This window comes from Trichechus manatus, unplaced genomic scaffold (genome assembly GCF_000243295.1).
Source record: "Trichechus manatus latirostris isolate Lorelei unplaced genomic scaffold, TriManLat1.0 scaffold00078, whole genome shotgun sequence".
NCBI classification, from domain to species: Eukaryota; Metazoa; Chordata; class Mammalia; order Sirenia; family Trichechidae; genus Trichechus; species Trichechus manatus.
The window spans coordinates 1248172-1260294 of record NW_004444014.1 but is presented as its reverse complement, the minus strand read 5'-3'; positions in this window follow the sequence as shown (position 1 = coordinate 1260294).

Below are 12123 nucleotides of genomic sequence, written 5' to 3'. Positions count from 1 at the left end.
GGACTGCCTGTATAATCATAATATATAATATTACATGTATTAATGTGGTATATGTTATATACCCCGCAAAAAACCCATTGCCGTCGAGTCGATTCTGATTCATAGCGACCCTGTGGGACAGGGTAAACTGCCCCATAGGGTTTCCAAGGTTGTAAATTTTTATGGAAGCAGATTGCCACATGTTTTTCCAGCAGTGTGGCTGGTAGGTTCGAACTGCCAACCTTTTGGTTGGCAGCTGAGCGCTTTAACCACTGTGCCACAAGGGTTCCTTATATGTTATATATATAATAATAAAGAGAATCATGGGGGGAGTTTTAATGTCTTGATTTTTAAATAATCTTAGAGTCAGAAACGTGACCAAAACCCAGGAGCCATAAATGAAAGGATTGAAATATTTGAAAATTTCAAAATACTAAAAACCATGCGAATCAAAACCACGAGATACTACTTCACTCCCACTAGGATGGCTATGATATTTAAAAAAAAGGAAAATAGCCAATGTTGGCAAAGATATAGAGAAATTGGAACTCTCACCCATTGCTGGTGAGAAGGCAAAATGGTACCACCACTGTTGTAAACAATTTGGGAGTTTCACAAAAAGTTAAACAGAACTACCATAAGGCCCAGCAATCCCAATCCTAGTTATATACCCAAAAGAAGTGAAAGCAGAAATGCAAACAGAAATCTGTATACCAGGGTTCATTGCAGCACTCTGCACAATAGCCAGGACGAAGAAACAGCCTAAATGTCCATCAACAAATGAATGGATAAACAAAATGTAATACATCCATACAACAGATGCTCAGCCATAAAGATAAATGAAGACCTGATACATGCTACAACATAGAAGCCTTGAAAACATTATGCTGAGTGAAAGAAGTCAGTCACGAAACGACAAATATTATATGATCCCACTTACATGAAATAGGCAAATGTATAGAGACCAAAGCTTATTAGTGGTTACCAGAGGTAAGATGAGGGGGGAAGGGGAAGTCATTGCTTAGGGGACACTGAGTTTCTGTTAATGGTGGAATAATTTGGAAGAGGATAGTGATAATGGTTGCACCACATGACGACATAATCAATATCCATGAATTGTACGTGTAAAAATTGTTGAGTTGGCACGTTATATATATATTTACTACAATTTTTAAAAAGGGGGATGATGTACTGTCTTAGAATCCTACTGCTGGTGTAACAGAAATATCACAAGTAGGTGGCTTTAAAGAACAGAAATTTATTTCACAGTTATAGAGGCTAGAAAGTCCAAGTCAGGGTCTGGGCCATGTTGATTCCTTCCGTAAGCCTTTCTCCTAGTTTCTGGTGTCTGCCAGTGTTCCTTGGCTTTCCTTGGCATCTGTCTTCCCTGTATGTGTCTCTGTGTCTATTCTGCTCTTTTTATAACTCAGGACTGCCAGAAGTTCAAGCTGGATTCAGAAGAGGATATGGAAAGAGGGATATCATTGCTGATGTCCAATAGATCTTGACTGAAAGCAGAGAATACCAGAAAGATGTTTAGCTGTGTTTTGTTGACTGTGAAAGCAGTTACTGTGTGGATCATAACAAATTGTGGATAACAAGCTGAACTATATGAAAAAGAGTATGGCATCAGGATTGGAGGAAGATTCGTTAACAACCTTCGATAAGCAGATGATACAACTTTGCTTGCTGAAAATGAAGACAACTTGAAGCACTTATCATGAAGGTCAAAGACCGTAGCCTTCAGTAGGGGTTACACCTGAATGTAAAGAAAATGAAAATCCTTATAACTGGACCAATAAACAACATCGTAATAAATGAAGAAATTGAAGTTGTAAATTTCATTCTACTTGGATCAACGATCAGGAGTCAAGAAATCAAATGACAAATTGCATTGGGCAAATCTGTTGCAAAAGACCTCTTTAAGATTTTAAAAAGCAAAGATGTAACTTCGATGACTAAGGCGTGCCTAACCCAAGCCATATGTTTTTTAATCGCCTCGTATGCATGCGAAAGCTGGACAACAGAAAAGGATGAAGAATTGATGTATTTGAATTGTGGTGTTGGTTAAGAATATTGAACATATATACTGTGGACTGCCAGAAGAAGGAACAAATCAGTCTTAGAAAAAATACCACCAGAATGCTCCTTAGAAGCGAGGATGATGAGACTTCAGCTAGCTTACACGTGCAACGTTTTGTTCTTTTACATATAAGGTTGCCATGCGTCGGAGTTGACTTGATGGTAACTAACAACAACCACCTGCATATTTCTTGGAAATATATACCAGGGTAAGTCAAAAAGTATTGCTACAAAATCATAAAAACCTTTATTAAACAAAAATGTCAAAATGTGAAGCTATTGTTTCTTGACATATGCTCCATCTAGGTCTATACATTTCTGAAGGCCGTGTTCCCATCTCTCTAACCCTTCCCTGAAGAATTCTGCACGCTTCGATTTACACCACGTCAAAACAGCAGTTTTGGCATCCCCGAGGGACTCAAATCATGTTCCTTTTAAACGTTCTTTGAGTTTTGGGAGCAAAAAGAAGTCTGAAGGGGCAAGATCTGGGCTGTAGGGTGGATGGGGTAAGGTTTCTTAACAAAATTCTCATAGGACAGCCCTTGCTACCTTTGAAGAATGAGCAGGCGCATTGTTGTGATGGAAAAAAATTTCTCAGCACAACTCTCCTGGCCTTTTTCTCACCAATGCATTTTTCAGTTTTCTTAAAACTTCTTCGTAATAAGCCCCCATGATCCTAGGAATATATCCGAGGGAAATAAGAGTCGTCACTCGAATAGACATATGCACACCTATGTTCATGGCAGCGTTGTTCACAATAGCAAAATGATGTAAACAACCTAGATGCCCATCAACAGATGAATGGATAAACAAACTATGGTACATACACACAATGGAGTACTATGCTATGAGAAAGAACAACAATGAATCTGTGAACCATCTCATAACATGGCTGAAACTGGAGGACATTATGCTGAGTGAAATAAGTCAATCACAAAAGGACAAATATTGTACGAGACCGCTATCGTAAAAACCCATGAAAAAGTTTACACACAAAATGTAACAGTCTTTGTTGGTTACCAGGGATGGGAGGGGAGGGGGGAAATACTAAATAGGCAGTAGATAAGTGGTATCTTGGGTGAAGGGTGAGACAGTACACAATACAGGGGAAACTAGCACAACTTGTACAAGGAAAGGTCATGGAAGCCCCATAGACACATCCAAACTCCCTGAGGGACTGAATTGCTGGCGGACGGCTGTGGGGACCATGGTCTCGGGGAACATCTAGCTCAACTGGCATAACAGAGTTTATAAAGACAATGTTCTACATTCTACCTTGGTGAGTAGTGTCTGGGGTCTTAAAAGCCTGTGAGCGGCCATCTAAGATACTCCACTGGTCTCATCCCTTTGGGAGTAACGGAGAATAAAGAGAACAGGATACAAGGAAAAGATGAGTCCGAAGGACTAATGGGCCACGTCTACCAAGGCCTCCACCGGACTGAGTCCAGTACAGCTAGATGGTGCCCGGCTACCACCACTGCTGCTCTGATCAGGATCACAACAGAGGGTTCTGGACAGAGCTGGAGAAGGATGTAGAACATAATTCTAACTCACAAAAAAAAGACCAGATTTACTGGCCTAAAGGAGACTGGAGAAACCCTGAGAGTATGGCCCCCAGACACCCTTTTAGCTCAGTGGTGAAGTTATCTCTGAGGTTCACCGTTCAGCCTGGGGGTGGATAGCCCCGTAAAACCAAATGGGACTAATGAGGTACAGTAGTCCAGTGACAAGGGCCAGAAGGCAGAAGGGGACAAGGAAGCTGGTGATAGGGAGCCCAGTGTTGAGTAAGGATATTGTTGATGTGTTGTGAGATTGTTAACCATTGTCATAGGGCAACATTTGTAGTAACTGTTAAATGAGAAACTATTTTGTTCTGTAAGCCTTCATCTTGAGTGAGAATAGCAGCACAATTGGAAGAGCGTAGTCAATGTCACTGAACTGTGCATGTAGAAATTTTTGAAATGGTGTATCTTTGGCTATGTGTATTTTCACCAAAAAAAAAGGTTGAGAAGTTAGAGGGTTGACATGTTGTGGGGTTGTTAACCAATGTCATAAAACAATGTGTACTACTGTTTCATGAGAAACTATTCTGTAAGCCTTCACCTGAAGTACGATAAAAAAAAAAAAGGAAAAAAAAAAATAAGCCCCCGTGATCATCTGGGCTCCTTCGAGAAAATCTATCAAGATTACCCCTTGGGAATCCCAAAAAACAGTCGCCATAATCTTCTGAGTGGTCTTCCCTTTCTTGGCTCATCTTTGAGGTCTTCCTGACCTTCCTTAAAATACTTGATCCATCTAAAAACTGTTGTTTTATATGCAGCAGCATTCCCACAAACTTGTTGCAAACCTTCAATGATTTGAGAAAATGTCTACTTGCGTTTTGTTAAAAATTTGATATTAGCCCTGACCTCAAAATTGTTTTTCTCCATGGCACAAAAAGTATCCTTTTTTTTGAAGGCACCCTACTGAGACTAAGACAAGTGCATTACTGAGACAACTTATTTTCAGCCGTCTTCTGATCACAGAGACATGTTTAAACACTTCTTGTTTGGAATAAAACCACCCAAGTATGAGCTGGAACCCTAATGGCAATACTTTTTGACTTACCCTTATATGTCTGTTTTTCTGTCTCCACTTGTGAACCCCAAACTGCATGTCTGTCTGTAGAGTATACACTGAGAACCACTGCTTTACCCCTAAGTACTTCTGCATTTATCTCCTAAGAACAGAGACATTCTTAGATAATCACAGTAAAATTATCAAATTCAGGAAATTTAACATTGATAAAATACTATTATCAAATATACAGTCCATGCACAAATTTCTCTAATTGTCCCAATAATGTGTTTTAGAACAATTGTTTTTCCAGTCCAGGATTATACATTTGAGTGTAGTTGTGTCTGTCTTAGCCAGCTTTTGATACCTGGCTTTGACCATTTTTCTTCTACTGCCGCATTAGAACCCTATTTCTATGAAAACTTCTTCCCAAAATTCAGCTGTCTGGGCTAGTCTAGCCTGGGTGGGACAACCCTAGGAACATTGCATGGGGCGGGCCAAGCCCTGGAGGGTCATGATCGTTTGCCCCAACCTTCTGTCCTGTGGGAGGGGCAGTACTGGCAATAGATTTTTGTCTATACTAAATTAGGAAACCCGGGTGGTGTAGTGGTTGACAGCTACAGCTGCTAACCAAAAGGTAGGCAGTTTGAATCCACCAGGCATTCCTTGGAAATCCTATAGCACAGTTCTGCTCTGTCCTATAGGGTCGCTAAGCATCAGAATCGACTCAACGGCAATGGGTTTGGTTTTCCAGTATACTAAATTAAGAACTGGTGACTGGGGCAGGGGCTCAAGTTACCAGCAGAACGGGACTAGCTGTGACAGTGTCTGCTCCTTGGGTAAGACGTGCAGCATGAATGAAAAGATGTTCTTCTTGAAAATGTGCCTGAAGCTATTTTAAAAGTGGACTGAAGATTGGGTGTAGGTGTCCCTGGAGCCTGTTTGGTTGCCAGGGGAACTTTTTCTTGTGAGTTGTCACAGGAGCACATGACGGATGGCTCACCACAGGCTGGCTGTGACTGGGCCTGGACTGCTGGTGTCGTGGGTTTGATGAGACAACATCCAAAGAGGCCACTCTGCTTGCTGTATTTAGTACTATGATGCATGGGTGTCCTTTTGATCTCAGCCCAGCTCCCTCTCACATTGTGCAGATATATATTTTTAGGCTTATCTTGCAGTGCCCAGCCCTCACATTTACAGTTTCCTTAAATTCTGCAGCTGCAGTTGTGGGCTGACAGCCTGCTTCCACAGATTGGCTGTGGGGAAAGAATTGGGCCCTGTACCTCTTCAGGATCCAGGTTTTATACAGCAGGTTCAGGCACTGAGCATGAAACCTAGCTCGATGTTACCTAGCAGTGTGACCTCAAAGACATCATGAAAACTCTCAGGAGTCAAATGGATGTAATACTACCTTCCCTGTCTTCCTCACAGCTCATTCATTCACTCACTAGTTATTAACAAATATTTAGTACTAAAGTCCCTGGGGGAGCCCTGGTGGTGCACTGGTTAAGTAATATGGCTGCTAACCAAAAGGTTGGCAGTTCAAATCCACCAGCTGCTCCTTGGAAACCCTATGGGCCAGTTCTACTCTGTCCTCTAGGGTCACTATGAGTCGGAATTGACTCGATGGCAGTGGGTTTTGGAGCCTTGGTGGCGCAGTGGTTAAGAGATCGGCTGCTAACCAAAAGGGCTGCAGTTCAAATCCACCAGCCGCTCCTTGGAAATCCAATGGGGCAGTTCTACTACATTCTGTACGGTCAGTGTGAGTTAGAATTCACTCAACAGCAGTGGGGGTTGTTTTTTGGAAACCCTGGTGTCTTAGTGGCTAAGAGCTATGGCTGCTAATCAAAAGGTCAGCAGTTCGAATCCACCAGGCGCTCCTTGGAAACCCTATGGGACAGTTCTACTCTGTCCTGTAGGGTCACTGTGAGTCAGAATTGACTTGACAGCAATGGAGTTTTTTTTGTTTTAAAGTCCCTGGGTGGCACAAACAGTTAAGCACATGACTACTAGCCAAAAGGTTGGAGGTCTGAACCCACCCAGAGGTGCCTTGGAAGACACGCTTGGTGACTATGCTTCAGAAAGGTCACAGCCTTGAAAACCTTATGGTGCAGTTCTACTCCGCACATGGGTCACCATGCGTCGGAATCCAGTCGACAGCAGCTAACAATAATGTGCTAGATAGTGGGATTATAAAGATAAATAAAAATCTCACAGAAAGTCAGACTGGAAAACACTGTTCAGCCCAGATCTGAGGTTCTCATTAGGGCTTGACCAGAGAAGGATCTGCCTCCTACACTCAATTTGTTGGCAGAATTCAGTTCCTTGAGGTTGCAGGACGGAGGGCTTAGTTTCTTGCTGGCTATCAGCTGAGGCTATCTTCAGCTCCTAGTGGCCACCCACAGTTGCTTGCCAAGTGAGAATCCCCAACATGGTCACTTACTTCCTCAAAGCCAGCAAGGGAGGCTGAGACTCCAGTAAGAAAGGCGCTGTAATGTAACAGAATCATGCAGTCTTGTAATCCACATAATCACACACGTAAACCTCGTATACCTCATGTCACTTGGCCTCATTCTATTGGTTAGAAGCAAGTCACAGGTCCTGCCCAGACTCAAAGGGAAGGGATCACACAAGGGTGTGAACACCAGGAGGCAAGGATCATGGGGACCAACTAAGAGTCTACCCACCACACATCATTTTTGCTAAGAAGTCACCTGTCAGTCTTACCATTGTTCATTTGAAAGTTATGTCTGTTTTTCCTTTGGCTGCTTTTAAGATTTTCTCTTTTACTTTGGCTTTTAGCAGTCTTACTATGATGTGCTACATGTGTTTTTCTTTGTACTTCTCTTAATTGGGGTTCTTAGAATTTTTGTACTAGTGGTTTGACATATTTCATCTGTTTGGAAAAATTCAGCCATATATCTTCAAATATTGCTTCTGCTCTATTCTCTTTCTCTTCCCTTTCTAGCACCCCCAGTTACCTAGATGTTACACTTTCTCACTGTGCCCCCATATATCTCTTCCACTTGTTTCTGTATTTTCCATCCTTTTTTTCTGTCCACATTGTTCCCGACCTATCTTCCAGGTCACTAATCCTATTCTAGTTAATCTGCTATTGCATTGTTAAATTCACTTTTGTATTTTTAAGTTTATAATTCCCATATGATTTTTTTTTTTAAGTAGATTCCAGTTCTCTGGCTAATTTCTCCATCTTGTCTCCTCTTTTCTTGAACACGTTAGTCATATTTATCATGTCTGACAACTCCAATATTTGTATCACCTGTGGGTCTGTTGCTATTTTCTTTTTTCTCTTGGTCCCATCTTTTGGCATGCCTGGTTAATTTTTTGACTCAATACCAAACTTTGAATATGAAACACTGGCTGGCAAGGGCCTAGATCAGTGGTTCTGAAAGTATGGCATCAGTATCCCCTGGGAACTTGTTAAAAATGTAGATTCTTGGTCCTACCCCAGGCCTACTGAATCACAGACTCTGGGGCAGGTCCCAGCACTGTGTTTTAACAAGGCTTGCAGGTGATACTGATGCACGCTTAAGTTGGAAAACCTCTGCACTATCTTCCTCCTTATAGGCTATTTCTTTAACTTCTGGCAGGTAATTTGAATAGGAGCGAGGATTGAGCTGAAGCAAGACTGGTATTTGGTGAGGCCTGTTTTATTTCCAGTTCACTGCCACTGCTAGGATCTAGCCCCTCCGGGCTTCCTCCATGCGACCCCTCCACTATGGGGCCCCTAAACTCCAGTTTACCTCCCCAGCACAATGAGACTGCTGATACCCGTGCCCAGCTCCTCCACCTCTTGACTGTGCCACTTACAGATGGAAGGATGCCTTAAGGAGAAAACACAGTTCAGACTGTTGGGTCCACTTGTCTGTGCTTCCTTTCTCTCTGGAATCCTGGGGTCTCAAGTTCTGACTGCTTTGGTTGTCCAGAATGCCAGATTTTTTCTTCCCAGCCCTGTGAGTCTACCAAAAACTTTGCTCAATTTCCCTGCCCCTTGGCAACCAATTTCAGCTTTTCAGCCTCTCTACCCCACACTGGTTATGAATCAGCACTTTCCTCAAGAAAAAAAGAGGCTCATCTCCATGAGTTTCTCTTCTCTCTGGAATCTCGGCTCCACAAGTATGCACTGCTGGGGGAGCTCGCTGGTATGGTCAAACAGATCCCCAACATCATGTTTTCCCAGCTTTCTAGTTGTTTTAAGCAAAAGGATTAGTCTTCTACACAGGCCCACATTTATGCTTTCACATATGCTTTCCATACCACCCCACCTGGTTTGAAGTTAACTGTTTCAGTTCACATTTCAGTTCACATTCCTTTTATAGAAAGATAATATGGTGGTTCAGATGGTGAATGCACTCGGCTGCTAACCAAAAGGTTGGAGGTTTGAGTCCATCCAGAGGCACCTCAGAAGAAAGGCCTGGTGATCTGCTTTCAAAAAATCAGTCACTGAAACCCCTATGGAGCACAGTTCTACTCTGACACACATGGGGTCTCCATGAGTCAGGCTGACTCAATGACAACTTTAAAAAATTTTTTTAAGATTCTCTCACAACCTTGATATGAATTGAATACATGTTTATAGCTGGATTACAGACCTCAGCAACACTGGAAGTATAAAGGTACAAACACTTGTAATTAACCCTTAATGTTCCCTTTTATTATTCACATGGAAAGCAAGTAACAACACACTCATTCAATTCAACACTGGCTAGGTAAGAATCTTGTGAAAAAACTTGAAGCCCCTGGCTCATCTAATAAAATCATTGCTCAAGGAAGAAATTCCTGAAGCAAAGTACGCAGGCTTGCTATCTGAGCAACAGTATCTGTTTGGGATGAAATGGATTTCTCTGGAAAATTTTAAGAAGGGGGTATGGCAAGCAGCCTCTAAGACAGCCCCCGATGTTTCTACCTTCTGGTACTCACGCCTTTGTCTAATCCTTTCCCCTTGAATGTGGAGTGAGTTTACTGACTTGCTTCCAACAAACAGAATGCATGGGGCATAGTTATACTAAAGAGTTGTTTGTTGTTTATCTGAATTCAAATTTAACTGGGTGTCCTGTATTTTTATCTGCTTAACTGAAAACCCTAAAAAGAACTAGTGTACATCCTCCACTTATGGCGTCTTTGAATTAGAATTCCAATTGTGAGCGGCAACTGTAACAGAAAGGAGCCCTGGAGGTGCAATGGACAGGCGCTCAGCTGCTAACCGGAAGGTTGGCAGTTGGAACCCACCCAGCACCTCTGTGGGAGAAAGACGTTGAGATCTGCTCCTGTAAAGATTACAGCCTAGAAAACCCTATAGGGCAGTTCTGCTCTGTCACATGGGGTCGCTATGAGTCGAAATTGACTCGATGACATCTAAGGACAACAATGTTGTTACAGAAATCTTGCAGATGGGAGTCACAACCTTGGTTGCCACTAAATTGGTAGTTAATGCAAGTAAAAAATGGAAACAAGTTAGGTTTTGGACACATCCCCTTATTGAATTCTCTTATTGTTCTAATAATTTTCCAGTTGATTCTCTTGGCTTTTCCAGACGTAATTATTTCACATATTAATGACATTATTCCACATAAATAATGATAAATTTACTTCCTCCTTACCAATTTTTGTTCTTCTGATATTTAGGAGGTACCACCGTATTCAATAGTGGTGGGGACAGTAAATGTTTGTCATTATTGTTGTGTAAAAAAAACCCCAAAACTTAGTAGCATAAAACAGTGACAGATTCTGTGGGGGAGGGTTTGGACAGGGCACAGTAGAAATAGCTTATCTTTGCTTCTTAATGTCTGGGACCTGAAATCGGGAAGATATAAGGCTTGGGATAATTCAGTAGCTTGTGGGGTAGAATCATCTGGCGATGTCTTCACTTCCATGTTTGGCAGTTTTTGCTGGCTCTTGGCTGGGATCTCAGCTAGGCTGTCAGCCTCTGGCTGAAACACTTATTCGTGACCTTCGGAGGGGTCTCTCCATAATGGCTAGTTTAGGCTTCTTCACACATGGTGGCTATGTTCTAAGAGTGAATGTCTCAACAGAGCAAGGCAGAAGTGTGGCATTTTTATGATCTAACTAGGGCTTTGAACCAGTACATTCTGGTTCAAACCCCTGCTGAGAACGTGCATTTCCACCCCAGATATACTGAATCTGAATCTACATTTTAATAAGATCCCCCGGTGATTCCTACATATAATAAATTTTGAGAACCACTGCTCTACTAGTGGTTCTCAGAATTGCTCCCAAACCAGCAGCAGCATTAGCATCACCTGGGAAATTGTTAGAAATGCAACCTTGGAAGTAGGGTCACTGGGTAGCACAAATGGTTTGCACTCAACTGCTAACCTAAAGGTTGGCGGTTCAAACCTACCCAGCAGTGCCACAGAAAAAAGACCTGGTGATCTGCTTCTGTAAAGATTACAGCCAAGAAAACCCAAGGAACAGATCTAATCTGTCACACGTGGGGTCACCATGAGTCAGAACCGACTTGATGGCAATGGGTTAACCCTGGAAGTCACAAAGCATCACTTCCATCTTGCTCTATCAATGAAGGCAGTCAACAAGTCCACCCAGATTCAAGGGAAGGGGATGTAGTCTCCCCACTCAATGGGTAGATTGTCAGGATTACATTGTAAGAAGAGGGTGGGGGGTGGGAGATACTACTGTGGCCATCTTTGGAAAACACCATCTGCCAAAGTGAACAACCTTGTGTTCCTGCATTCAATAGAAACTCTTCCACTGAAGGTGTTTCATCTTTATGCCTGAGTTCAAATATGTTTATTTATGATGTCAAGGAAGTCCATCTATTCCAATTTTGAGTTTTTAAAAAATAAGTGGAAACCCTGGTGGCGTAGTGGTTAAGAGCTACAGCTGCTAACCAAAGGGTCGGCAGTTCGAATCTACCAGTTACTCCTTGGAAACTCTATGATGTCAAGGAAGTCCACCTCTTCCAATTTTTGAGTTTTTTTAAAAATAAATAATGGATAGTGAATTCTTTTCAAATGCCTTTTCAGCACTTACGATGTACCTATGAAGAGGCAGCAAAATAAGGTAGGAATGAAATGGAACACAACTACCACAGCCTCCACCAGACTGAGTCCAGCACATCTAGATGGTGCCTGGCTACCACCACTGACTGCTTTGACAAGGATCACAATAGGGAGTCCCGGACAGAGTTGGAGAAAAATGTAGAACAAAATTCTAACAAAAACTAGTCTAGACACAGAAAGGGCCACATAAACCAGAGACTTCATCAGCCTGAGACCAGAAGAACTAGATGGTGCCTGGCTACCACCAATGACTGCCTGAGAGGGAACACAACAGAGAGTCCCTGATGGAGCAGGAGAAAAGAGGGGTGCAGAACTCAAATTCTAGTAAAAACACCAGACTTAGTGGTCTGAGACTGGATGAACCACAGAGAGCATGGCCCCCGGACTCTATGTCAACCCAGAACTAAAACCATTCCTGAGGCCAACTCTTCAGACAAAGATTAGA